This window comes from Leucoraja erinacea, chromosome 39, assembly GCF_028641065.1.
Source record: "Leucoraja erinacea ecotype New England chromosome 39, Leri_hhj_1, whole genome shotgun sequence".
Taxonomy (NCBI): Eukaryota; Metazoa; Chordata; class Chondrichthyes; order Rajiformes; family Rajidae; genus Leucoraja; species Leucoraja erinaceus.
The window spans coordinates 7,792,174-7,806,022 of record NC_073415.1 but is presented as its reverse complement, the minus strand read 5'-3'; the positions used below and the strand labels follow the sequence as shown (position 1 = coordinate 7,806,022).

The 13,849-nt window shown below is 46.5% G+C and overlaps 1 protein-coding gene across 2 annotated transcripts in view; it reads left to right on the top strand.

Moving 5' to 3' along the window:
• Positions 1-812: 812 nt before the first annotated feature.
• LOC129714579 (uncharacterized) overlaps positions 813-13,849 on the top strand; it is a 32,255-nt gene continuing 19,218 nt past the window's right edge. For both annotated transcript variants that reach the window (XM_055664301.1, XM_055664300.1), the window contains exon 1: positions 813-966. The gene's annotated coding sequence lies outside the window, so the exon portion shown is untranslated. The remainder of the gene's footprint in view (positions 967-13,849) is intronic.

Below are 13,849 nucleotides of genomic sequence, written 5' to 3'. Positions count from 1 at the left end.
TACACACTAGGGACAATTTACAATGTTTTTACAGAAGCCAATTAACCTACAAACCAAAGATAGATACAAGTGCTGGAGTAACTCAGCGGGTCAGGCAGCATCGCTACAACATGGATAGGTGACGTTTCACAGAGTGCTGGAGTAACTCAGCGGGTCAGGCAGCATCTGTGGAGAACATGGATAGGTGACGTTTCACAGAGTGCTGGAGTAACTCAGCGGGTCAGGCAGCATCTGTGGAGAACATGGATAGGTGACGTTTCACAGAGTGCTGGAGTAACTCAGCGGGTCAGGCAGCATCTGTGTGGAGAACATGGATAGGTGACGTTTCACAGAGTGCTGGAGTAACTCAGCGGGTCAGGCAGCATCTGTGGAGAACATGGATAGGTGACGTTTCACAGAGTGCTGGAGTAACTCAGCGGGTCAGGCAGCATCTCTGGAGAGAAGGAATGGGTGACGTTTCGGGTCGGGACCCCTTGTTTCTGCAATGCAAGCTGGTGAAGGGAGAAGCTGGAGTTGAACCCACAACCTCGGGACCGTCTGGTAGCCTGGTCACACACACACACACACACACAGCTGAGCTGGGGATGGTGCGTGGAGCAGCTGTTTCCAAATGAGTGAAAATGAACTGGTTGAGAGACAGCAGATGGATAGTGGTGTGTGTGTGTGTGTGTACAGTGGATGTCGGATGGGGGAGGGGGGGGAAGAGAGAATTAATCATGGGCTGTTTGGGTTCCATCGTATTGGCCACTATCCACCAGTGTTGTTCATGTTGAAGGATTGCCTCATTGGCTAGGATTTGAGGTGGCCCTCGATAGGCTGCTGTGACTGCATTTGCAAGGCTGCTCACACAGTTAAAGACTGCATTCATCTGCTCCATTCAGTCACAGAGTGTCGCTGGCCCCGCCCAGCTCTGTTGAGCTACGAACGCCAGTTTGCCTTTTGTCAAGCAGGGAGAAAGACTCTCAGGTAAGTTTTTGCAGCTTGCTAATGCGTGCTGGGCTGTTTATATATCCAATGCATTAAGTGCAAGGGGTGCCGGAGTGAGGCTGAGCCTACAGGTGCTGCAAAATAAAATGAATTGTAAATGCTCCTAGCAGCTCCAGATGGGTCTGTCAAAAATAGACGAGTTGTATAACTGTGCGGTGAACACAAACATTCAATACATTCTTGATAAAAAAACCCTTCTTGAGCTACACTGTTTGATTATGGGATGGGGCTAGAAAGGGTCTTTTGCCAACCACTCCTGAAAATGAACCTGTTTTATTTTTTGCTATCAGGCGATTTTCCTTATCAAGGGTTGTGATCTAGATGTTTGTTGTACAACCCGCAGGTTTACTGTGTCTAGGTGCTTTTGGGTTTTAAAATGGAATGCTATGTTTTTTTTTCATTCAGTTGTGGATTTTATCTTCTGGCTGATTCTTATCTAAACATGTCAGTTCAAAGTCTGGTGTTTGAAAATGAAAATGAATTTGATTTGACTGAATCTTGCAGAGGTTGGGGAGGAGAATATTTTTTTTGTGCATTATTTTCTTCTCTCTCTCCCCTCCCTCTTTTCTTTCCCCCTCCCTTCCCTCTTTCCCCCCTCCCCTCCCTCCCTCTCTCCTCCCCCCCCTCATCTCTTTCCCCCCCCCCCCCCCCTTCCTCCTCCCCTCCCTCACCTTCCCCCCTTCCCCCCCCCCCCCTCCCTCCCTCTCCCCTCCCCCCCTCTTTCCCCCCCCCTCCCTCCCTCTTTCCCCCCCCCTCCCTCCCTCTTTCCCCTCCCTCCCTCTTTCCCCTCCCTCCCTTCCCCCCCCTTCCCTCTTTCCCCTCCCCTCCCTCCTCTTTCCCCTTCCCCCCCCCCCCTCCCTTCCCTCTTTCCCCCCCTCCCTTTCCCTCTTTCCCTCCCCTTCCCTCTTTCCCCTTCCCTCTTTCCCCTCCCCTCCCTTCCCTCTTTCCCCCCCCTTCCCTCTTCCCGCCCTCCCCCCTCCCTTCCCTCTTTCCCCTCCCTTTCCCCTTCCCTCTTTCCCTCCCTCCCTCCCTCTTTCCCCTCCCTTCCCTCTTTTCCCCTCCCTTCCCTCTTTCCCCCCTCCCCCCCCCCTCTTTTCCCTCCCTCTTTTTCCCTCCCTCCCTCCCTCCCTCCTTCCCTTCCCCCCCCCCCCGCTCCCCCCCCTCCCCCCCCCCCCCCCCTCTTCCCCCTCCCCCCCCCCTCTTTTTTCCCTCCCCCCTCCCTCCCCTCCCTCCCCCCCCCCCCCCCCCCCTCTCTTGTTTAATCATTCGTTGGGGGAGGAGAGGAGCTTTATTTCTATGCCCATTAGCTGATTAATGTGGTTAGCGTGGCTGAACATAATGTTGTGGTTTTATGTTAGGCTTGCATCCTTGATGACTAGCAGAATGTAGAGGCTGTCTCTTAAGTGATGGTGTCTGGACTGTGAATTGAATTATCTAATTGGCTGTAAGTTAAGTGGGATCGGGCTACTGGCTGATTGAGTGGATTAATATAATGGTTGTTTTTTTTAATTTTAAATGGGGTTGGGGGAAAAACCCTTTGGGTCAAAAGTGATAGGAGCAGAATTAGTCCATTCGGCCCATCAAGTTTATTCTGCCATTTGATTATGGCTGATCTATCTCTCTCTGTCCTAACCCCATTCTCCTGCCTTCTCCCTATAACCTCTGACACCCGCACTAATCAAGAATCTATCTATCTCTGCCTTAAAATATCCGGTGACTTGTTATGGCTGAAATAGTTGTGTGTGTTTTTCGAAAGATGTGTAGGAAGGAACTGCAGACGCTGGTTTGCACCAAAGATAGACACAAAATGCTGGAGTAACTCAGCTGGACAGGCAGCATCTCTGGAGAGAAGGAATGGGTAACGTTTCTGGTCAAGACCCTACTTCCGACTCTACCTGAAATGTCTCCCATTCCTTCTCTCCAGGCTTGTCCTGCTGAATTACTCCAGAATTTTGTGTCTATCTTTAGGAAAATGTTCCATTCAGTGTTGAATGCGATTTTCCCCCCTCCCAGATCTGCAAGAATAGATTTGATGCAATGGAATAACTATCTTCCAAATGTAATTTTAACACTATATAAATATACATATAATATATTTGTGTATATAGAATATGTCAATAATTCTACATCTTGACTACTGCATATATGTGTGTGTATATATATATATGTATATGTGTATGTATATATATATATATATATATGTATATGTATATGTATATGTATATATATATATATATATATATATGTGTATATATATGTATATATATATATATATATATATATATATATATATATGTACGTCAAGAGTATTTTATTGACATATGTCCCCGATAGAACAATGACATTCTTACCTGAGGCAGCACAACAGAGTATGTAAACGCAAGGAACAGCGACTGCTGGTTTACAAGAAAAAAAGATACAAAGTGGTGGAGTAACTCAGTGGGTCAGGCAGCATCTCTGGGAAAATGATATGCTGTGGTCTTGACCCGAAACGTCACCCATTCCTTCTCTCCAGAGATGCTGCCTGTCCCGCTGAGTTACTCCACTGCTATTTGAAATCTCTATCTGAGTAGGGTCCAGGATTAGGGTTTGTGTATTAACCAGCATCTGCAGGTCTTTGTTTCTGCAAGATCACTTGATTCTTGGACAGCTATCAATGTAAGTGGGGGTTGCTGTGTGCATAAGGTTTCAATGCCTTTGTTTAGTATCAGAAGCCATTCAAACAGCTAAACTCCTCACACTAGTCAGTTCCTTTGTTTGTGGCAGGTAGATAATCTATTCCCTGATGAAATCACGTCTCCTCTCCAACCCCCCAACGTACAGGGCTGTGATTTACCTGACTCTGCTCGATTATTTGATCTTCATAGTCTGATTGGTAGCTTTGTTCCCCTGGGTGCTCCACTCTAGCTCCCTGGGAATTGGCTGTGTCTTGGTCAAGATATCAAATATATTCGATCAATACACTCCCTCTGAGTGCTTCTGCATTGATAGGAATGTGGGCTGACCTGTGCTGTAAAATTGTTTATCTTCTACAGCGGAGTTCAACGGAGCAAGTTAATTGTCATGTCTAGAGGGAAAGGCTTGGTGATAAGTGCAGATTTGTTGCCTAGTTCCTTCGATCTATCTAACTCTCTTTTGAGTGCATCCAGTGAATTGGCCTCCACTGCCTTCTGAGGCAGGGAATCTCGCAAATTCACAACTCTCTGTGTGGAAAAACGTTTTTCCTCATCTTATTTTGAATGGCCGACCCCTTATGCCCCTGTCCCACTTAGGAAACCTGAACGGAGACCTCTGGAGACTTTGCGACCCACCCAAGGTTTCCGTGCAGTTCCCGGAGGTTCTTTGTCAGTCTCCCTACCTGCAACCTCCGGGAACCACCTGCAACCTCCAGGAACCGCACGGAAATCTTGGGTGGGGCGCAAAGTCTTCAGAGGTTTCTGTTCTCGTTTCCTAAGTGGGACAGGGGCATTTCTCTTAAACTGTGGCCCCTGGTTCTGGACTCCCCCAACATTGGGAACATGTTTCCTGCATCTAGCCTGCCCATTCCCTTGATAATTTTATGTTTCTATACAGTTAACCTAAAACCGGCATGTCTTTGGGATGTGGGAGGAAACCAGAGCGCCCGGAGAAAACCCACACAGTTAGTGGGAGAACGTGCAAACTCCACACAGACAGTAAATGCCGGAATCGAGCCCGGGTCTTGGTTGCTATGAGGCAGCAGCTCGACCATCTCTGCCCCTGTGCAGCACTTAATTCACCTATTCATCTTTTTCCGCTCCCTGCAGAACTTGGCTCTTGTGACCTCCATTGCCATCACATCCTTCTAAATGGAACTGCACTCACACTCCAGTCCAATCAGTTAATTGCTGATGAAGCATTAGTTCCTGCATTACCCGACGTGGTTGCTCCCGATTGGCGATACTGCTTGTATTCCACCTGCCAACAGCACAAAAATAGAGTGACTTTGCATTTGTGGGTTGTGCAAAAAGAATTGCACTCTGCTGAGCTTGTGTGTTAATACAGAACCATCGATCCTCCACCTTCTCTGCTTGTTTAATTTAGAGATACAGCGCAGAAACAGGCCCAATGAGTCCACACCGACCAGCGATCCCCGCACACTAACACTATCCTACACACACTGGGGACAGTTTACACTTGTCCCAAGCCAATTAACCTACAAACCTGTCCGTCTTTGGAGTGTGGGAGGGAACCAAACAATCTATAAACATAAACAATATAATAGTATAGTCTGAAAAAGGTCTTGATCCGAAACGTCATCCATTCCTTCTCTCCAGAGATGCTGGTACACAAAAATGCTGGAGAAACTCAGCAGGTGCGGCAGCATCTATGGAGCGAAGGAAAGAGGCAACGTTTCGGGCCGAAACCCTTCTTCAATCTGCCTCCTCCAGAGATGCTGCCTGTCTGATTGAGTTACTCCAGCTTTTTGTGTCTATCTTTTAATTTTTTTTTAATATATACATATGAATAAGTTTTCCCAAGTATTCACATACAAGCAATTTGCCTTGGTGCTCCGCCCGCAAGTGACAACATGACATACAGTGACAGTTGGGAATGACACATGAAACATTAAGAATAAAACATTATTGATTAAACATGTGAATTAAATAAAATACCAGAGCAAAAGGAGGCTACAGATTTTTGGTTATTGAGCAGACGTTACAAGGCCTTCTACACCCGAACCTCCAGACTCAGAAACAGCTTTATTCCAAGAGCTATAGCGGTTCTGAACCGGCCCTGCTGAGTGCCTCCCACCCCCCCTGGACTGTCTCCCTCGGATGGTCACGACACACAGCTTATTTATTTATTTTACTTTTCTTTTTCACCGGTTGGAGCTGCATACTAAATCTCGTTCAATGACAATAAAATATATTATTATTATTATTATTAGAGCTACTAATTGTGTGGAAAATAGCTGTTTTTATGTGTAGCTGTGGCTGCTTTGACAGTCCGTATATACATATATACGTACACATAAAAGCCAAAGGGCAATAATCCCAATGTAGTTCAGAGCCAAATGAAGGTTGGCGTGTTGTACAAACAGTGTTTCAGAACTGCCGCCCACATCTTTGCTGGTGCTGGATTTAGAATGGTGGTGGACTATGTGGCTCCGTGTGTGTGGGTGTGTGTGTTTGGGACTCTGACCCGCTGCTGTGTTCTTGAACAGATGGCAGATTGTTCCCTCTTAATCCATCGGCGGAGAATTGATTGGAAAGAGGACTTGACCTTCGTGAATTTAGTGCCGCGGAGAACTGGGGGCTGGGAGGGTGATTTTAAACACGGCTCTTGATTGCTGCCCAAGGGCTGGAGCTGTGTGTCAGTGTTTGTCCTGTCTATGAAGCCTGGGTTAGATGCAAGTCAAATGTGCCTGCAGATATCACTAAGCTGATAAGAATGATTCTAGATCAATCCAGACTGGTCCAGGTGAATTTGAGTGGTTGATGGTGCAATTAATAAAGCCTTTATCTGAGGAATTTTTGGATGGCATGCTGTTTGCAAAGCAGTTTGCTTGTCGATGGGGTGGGGAGATCGGGGGGGGGGGGGGGGGGATGATGTGGGGGTATGTGGGGGTGGGCCACTGGGGGTATGTGGGGACGGGGCCACTGAGAACATTGGGAGACCTGGCAGGGGCCCCACAAGAACATATGGGGACCCGATACAGCTATGTGCGGGGGTGGTCCTTGTTCACCACTGCTAGAAGATCGGACTGTTTGATCAATTTTGTCAGCACTGGAAATGTGTCGACTCTTTGCGAACTCGGTTGAGGTCTGTATGGGTTTTACTGGGTTGTAAGTGAGAAGCAAGCATTCCGCTGGTACAGGTGACAATAAGGTATTATTGAACCATTGAAGTTGTGTGGTGAAGGCAGACACAAAGTGCTGGAGTAACCCAGCGGGTCAGGCAGCAACTCTGTAGAACGTAGACGGGACTTGGTGTCAATTCCATGACAACAGGCTTTCAAGGCCAAAGTAAGACTAAAAACTTCAGACGTTGAAGAGCGTACATTGGTGCCAGAAACGTGACTCTTTTGTGTTTGGCCTCAGGTGGCACAGCGGTAGAGTCGCTGCCATGCAGCACTTGCAGCGGTGGAGACCCGGGTTCGATCCCAAGTACACGTGCTGTCTGTACGGAGTTTGCATGTTCTCCCTGTAATCTGCGTGGGTTTTCTCCGAGATCTTCGATCTCCTCTCACATTCAAAAGACGTACAGGTTTGTCGATAAATTGGCTTGGTGTGTGTAAAAAATTGTCCCCAGTGTGTGTGTGGGATAGTGTTAATGTGTGGAGATGGCTGGTCGGCACGGGCTGAAGGGCCTGTTTCTGCGCTGTATCTCTAAACTAAAGTCTACTGTTCTTGCTTTTTGATCGCTGGACTTTTGTGCTTATCTATATAGAATGACTTGACCAGACTATATGCAAACAAGAGGACATGGCTTCAAACAAGAGGACATGACTTCAGAATTAAGGGACAGAGTTTAGGGGTAATATGAGGGGGAACTTCTTTACGCAGAGAGTGGTGGTGGTGTGGAATGAGCTCCCAGTGGAAGTGGTGGAGGCAGGTTCATTGGTATCATTTAAAAATAAATTGGATAGGCATATGGATGAGAAGGGAATGGAGGTTTATGGTACGAGTGCAGGCAGGTGGGACTAAGGGGAAAAAAATTTGTTCGGCATGGACTTGTAGGGCCGAGATGGCCTGTTTCCGTGCTGTAATTGTTATATGGTTATATGGTTATAAACACATAATTTCTCTGTAACGAGGTATATGTGGCAATAAAGTCTAATCAGGGTGACGTTTTGGGTTCAGACACATCTTTAGACTGTGGAAGTGTCGTGACTGGAAACGTCCAGAAATGATGCCTGGCCCATTAAGTTACTCCAGCACTTTGTCTGTTGTTTTGTAAACCAGCATCTGCAGTTCCTGGTGTCTACATGTAAAAGATGATATTTTGTGAGCTTGCTGTTTTGTTGCCTATTGCTTCACCAACTACACCCTCGGGAGTACATGAGCTTTGAAGCACGCTTCAGGGACCCGGAGCAGTAATGTATCTGTCTAGTGTTTGTACTGGGGTGGGGAGTTATTTATTACCCCTCCCCACTCTAAAAATCCCAGTACACTTTGGATTCCTAATGCATGGACATGAGGCCCTTCAGCCCAACTTGTGCATGTTGCCCAAGTGTTCCAGTCCCATTGGCATGCACCTGGTACATATCCCGATCAATCTTTCCTATCCATTTACCTGCTGTTTCAATTTTGTTACTGTTCCTGCCTCTCGTTGCTCATTCCATGTACTCCCTATGTGGGAAAAGTTACCTTTTTTGTTAAATAATCCTTGTCTCGCATTAAACCGATGCTGTTTAGTTTTAGGCAAAAGGCTAGTTATACCCCCTGTGACTTTAGAAATCTTTCTGAATATGTCAAGGGCCTCGACCCAAAACTTCGCTCTATAGATGCTGCCTCACCCGCTGAGTTTCTCCAGCATTTTTGTCTACTTTAGAAATCTCTCTCGTTGATTCTTGCTCTCTTATACTCCAGGCAAATAAGTTCTAATAAGTCTGAAGAAGGGTTTTGGCCCAAAACGTTGCCTATTTCCATCGCTCCATAGATGCTGCCTCGCCCACTGAGTTTCTCCAGCATTTTTGTCTACCTAAGTTCTAACCTCTCCAGTCTCTCTCTATCTGTAAATCTCACTCCAGTTCTGGTAACATTGTCAATGTCCTCAAATCTATTTTATTTTATTTTTTGCAACCTGTCCAGATTAATGAGAGTTAATCTGTTTGACTGAGAGACTAATTTGTTGCCTGCATATCTATGTGTTTTATTTGGGTTTTGGGACTGGAGGTGGTGGGGAAGAGAAAAAAGGGAGGGGGGGAAGCGAAAATGAGTGGGAGGAGGAGAGGGGAAGGGAAAAGAGTGGGGAGGGGAAGGGAAGACAGTGGGGGAGGAGAGGGGAAGAGAAAGAGTGGGGGGGGAAGGAGGAGAGAGGGGAAGAGAAAACATGGCTGTATGTAGAGAGATGAGAAGGTACATGGCAATTGTAGTGCCAGCAATTTATCCTAATGCATTAGGACTGCTGTTGATTGTACGTCTGCAGCTAATACGAATGCTCAGTAACCCTTGACTATGAAGCCTGCTTTAAGCTAGCGGATGGAGTGGTTGTGACCTGTTCCCATTTCACACCGCACCACTGGGGTCAAGGAAAGAGCGTTCACGTCGATCGCGGCCCTGTTTCCACCAATCTTTATACCACCGCTCACAAGAAGCAGACAAGACAGACACCATTGTGTGCAGATGCCGGGAAGAGTGTTCATCTCCGGCTGGGCAGCTTCTAATCTTGTCTGTGGACTCAATAAGAAGACTGCACCACTGTTTCACCGCCTTGTCACTGTGCATGAACTGATATTCAATTGGACATAATTGCCTTTGCTGTTGTGCTCATTATTTGATCAGGAGCTCAACAATATTTAGTTGTGCGATGTGCACAGACTAAATAGCCAGTGGCGCTGGCAAATTGCCAAAACCAGTTGGCAGCAGACTTTTAAACCGTGTTACCTGCTGCTGAATGGTACTGCACTAATGCCTCTGTAGTTTCTGTTTCAATTTTAGTGTAGAGATAATAGTGTGGAAACGGGCCCTTCAACTAACCGAGTTCTCGCCGACCAGCAATCCCCACACACTAACACTATCCTACACACTAAAGACCCTGTCCCACTTTCCAGAGTTACTCACAAATTCTCCCGAGTTTTCCCCTTGATTCAAACTCTGAGAATGTCCGTAGGAGCCCGTAGATAGAAACATAGAAAATAGGTGCAGGAGTAGGCCATTCGGCCCTTCGAGCCTGCACCGCCATTCAATATGATCATGGCTGATCATCCAACTCAGTATCCTGTTCCTGCCTTCTCTCCATACCCTTTAGCCACAAGAGCCACATCTAACTCCCTCTTAAATATAGTCAATGAACTGTGGCCTCAACTACCTTCTGTGGCAGAGAATTCCACAGATTCACCACTCTCTGTGTGAAAAATGTTTTTCTCATCTCGGTCCTAAAAGATTTCCCTCTTATCCTTAAACTATGACCCCTTGTTCTGGACTTCTACAACATCGGGAACAATCTTCCTGCATCTAGCCTGTCCAACCCCTTAAGAATTTTGTAAGTTTCTATAAGATCCCCCACTCAATCTTCTAAATTCTAGCGAGTACAAGCCGTGTCTATCCAGTCTTTCTTCAAATGTTTCGTAGCGGCTTGTAATACCAGCTGTAGGTACTCGGGGCATCGGGTAAGTTGGGTCGTTTTTTCAGCATGTTGAAATATGTCCACGAGTTTAAAAAAAATAGCCCTGAGTACCCACGGCTTGGCATCCCCGAGTTTGAATCGAGGGGAGAATTTGTGAGTAAATTGGGAAAGTAGGACAGGGGCTTGAGGCTTCATAAGTACCTGGAGACAATCGCCAACTTCTACAGATGCGCCATGGAAAATATTTTATCAGGATGCATCACAGCTTGGTTTCGGAACAACTCCATTCAAGACTTGCAGCAAATTGTGGGGCCCAGACCAGATCATCACCCAAACCAACCTCCCTTGCATTGACTCCATTTATACCTCACTGCCTCGGCAAGGCCAGCAGCATAATCAAGGATGAGTCACACCATGGCCACTCCCTCTTCTCCCCTCTCCCATCAGGCAAAATATATAGATGTGTGAAAATGCACATCTACAGATTTAGAGACCGTCTGAAGAAGGGTCTTGACCCGAAACATTACCCAGAGGCTGCCTGTCCCGCTGAGTTACTCCAGTATTTTGTGTCTATCTTCAGTTTCAACCAGCATCTGCAGTTCCTTCCGACACAGTTTCTTCCCAGCTATTATCAGGCAACTGAATCATCCTACCACAACCAGAGAGCAGTGCTGAACTACTATCTACCTCATTAGTGATCCTCGGACTATCCTTGATTGGACTTTGCTGGCTTGCCCTTGCACTAAACGTTATTCCCTTATCATGTATCACTGTGACTGTCTCGATTGTAATCGTATATTGTGTTTTTGCTGGCTGGTTAGCATGCAACAAAAGCACGTACCTCGGTATATGTGACACTAAACTGAAACTTGGAAGTACGTGTTGGAGTGTGTGGGAAGGAACTGCAGATGCTAGTTTACACCGATGATAGACACAAGATGCTGGAGTAAAGGGCCTGTCCCACTTTCACCACCTCTGCCGAGTTTGTCCTTGACTCGTACTCGCAGCATGGTCGTCACGAGGTCGTAGCAGGCTGTGATGCTAGTCGTAGGTACTCGAGGCATCTAGTAGGTTGGGGCGTTTTTTCCAGCCTGATGAAAAATGTCCACGAGTAAAAAAAGTTGTGAATTAGGTCATGAAAGTGGGGCCAGGTCCTTAACTCAGCGGGGACAGGCAGCATCTCTGGAGAGAAGGAATGGGTGACGTTTCGGGTCGAGACCCTTCCTCAGACAGGTTAGGGATAAGGGAAATGAGAGATGTAGACGATGATGTGGAGAGAGAAAGAACAATGAATAAAAGATACAAAAAAGTAACATGATAAAGGAAACAGGCCATTGTTAGCTGTTTGTTGGGTGAAAACGAGAAGCTTGGGTGGGGGAGGGATGGAGAGAGAGAGGGGGAATGCCAGGGCTACCTGAAGTGAAGGAAATCAATATTCATACCACTGCCCAAGCAAAATATTAGATGCTGTTCCTCCAATCTGCGTTTAGCCTCACTCTGACAATGGAGGGGACTGAGGACAGAAAGGTCTGTGTCGGAATGGGAAGGAAAGTCTCCTATTTCTGTTTTTGGGATATATGACAATAAGACACTTTCTTGTGTGTGAATGAGCAGGAATGTTAATGATTCCAGAATTTCTCTGATATGTTTAAGATGGGTGACTGAATGCAGGAAACATCCTGCCACTCCAAGGCTGACAGGGTTTCCTTGTCAGTGTATGAACAATCTATTCAGTCATTATCCATATGTAGCTGAAGGCAAAACTGTCAGTTCCCTTTTTATCCCCTCCGAGTTTTGGTTTTAGAGATACAGCGTGGAAACAGGCCATTCGGCCCACTGAATCTGCACCATGCAGCGATCCTTGCGCATTAACACTCTCATACACACTGCACATTAACACTCACACACACAGAGACACACAGAGACACACACACAACAATTTACACATACACCAAGCCAATTAACCTACAAACCTGCACGTCTTTGGAGTGTGGGAGGAAATCAAAGATCTCGGGGAGAACGTACAAACTCCATACCGACAGCACCCGTAGTCGGGATTGAACCCGGATCTCTGGCGCTGTGAGGCAGCAACTCTACCGCTGAGTTCCTTCTCAAAATATTTTTTTCGCTGATTTGAAGCCTACCATTTTTATTCCATGTGTTTTGTTCCATTAATTGTGAAGATAGACACAAAGCTGGAGCAACTCAGCGGGTCAGGCAGCATCTCTGCGTGGGTTTTCTCCGAGATCTTCAGTTTCCTCCCACTCTCCCTGACGTACAGGTTTGTAGGTTAATTGGCTTGGTGTAAATGTAAAAATTGTCATTAGTAGGTGTAGTGTCAATGTGCGAGGATCGCTGGTCGGCACGGCCCTAGTGGGCTGAAGGGCCTGTTTCCACGCTGTATCTCTAAACTAAACCCGACTATAATCTTGCTCCGATGTTAACATATTGTTTAGTGATTACTTGGCTGATGCAAGGTTGAAGAGCACTATACGCTGCCAATCCCTCTGAATAATGTAACAAATGTACTTGTTGCAAAACCTGACTGCCCGTTGTGTGTGTGTGTGTGTGTGTGTGGCTATTGCCTTGGTCCCTGTTCATTGTCTGTCATTGCAGGCAATCTGTGAATATTTCTAAATTGCGGAGTGCTGGAGTAACATGGATTGGTGGCGTTTTGGCTCGTGTTGCTTGTTTAGCAGTTTAGAGATACAGCGCGGAAACAGGCCCTTCGGCCCAGCGAGTCCGCACTGACCAGCGATCCCCGCACATTAACACTATCCTACACACACTAGGGGACAATTTACACTTGCACCAAGCCAATTGACCTACAAAACTGTTCGCCTTTGGAGTGTGGGAGGAAACCGAATATCTTGGAGAAAACCCACACGGTCACGGGGAGAACGTACAAACTCCGTACAGACGGCGCCCGTAGTCGGGATCAAAGGCAGCAACTCTACTGATGTGCCACCCTGCTGTGGGTTTGCAGGTTAATTGGCTTTTGTAAATTGCCCTTTAGTGTGTAGGATGAGAAAGTGGGATAATGTAGAACTAGTGTAGGGGTGACACATGGTCAGTGTGGACTCGATGGGCCAAAGGGCCTGTTTCCACACTATTTATATATATATTTTTTAACGCTGCAAATGATTTTTCAGCTGCTGTTTATACAATTAATCTGGTTATAGACTTTGGAGTGTCTGCAACACATGTTTGGTGTGTGACATCTCTGGCCTCTTTCAAACTGTCAAAACATTGCTATCCCCTCCCCTAGCCTTCCCAATGCTGAATGTGGACTGACTGAGGTTCTGTGACTCTAGGGGGAAGCAACAAATGATTATGGGGTTGTCATTAAGAATCGGCTGTCTAAATATTTGCCCAATGAAGTGCTGGGTGAGCTGCCAGTGCATATTATGCTTCTAGGTCATTAACCAGACGCCTGCTTCAACAGAGTGTGAAGGTTAGGTTCCTGGTGTTGCTGGGTGGTGAGAGAAACCTACTTTACATTATTTGTGTAGGAAGGAACTGCAGATGCTGGTTTACACTAGCAGATGGACAACACAAAATGCTGGAGTAACTTCTTCTTCTTGGGTATGGCGTGCACAGCCTAAAGTTG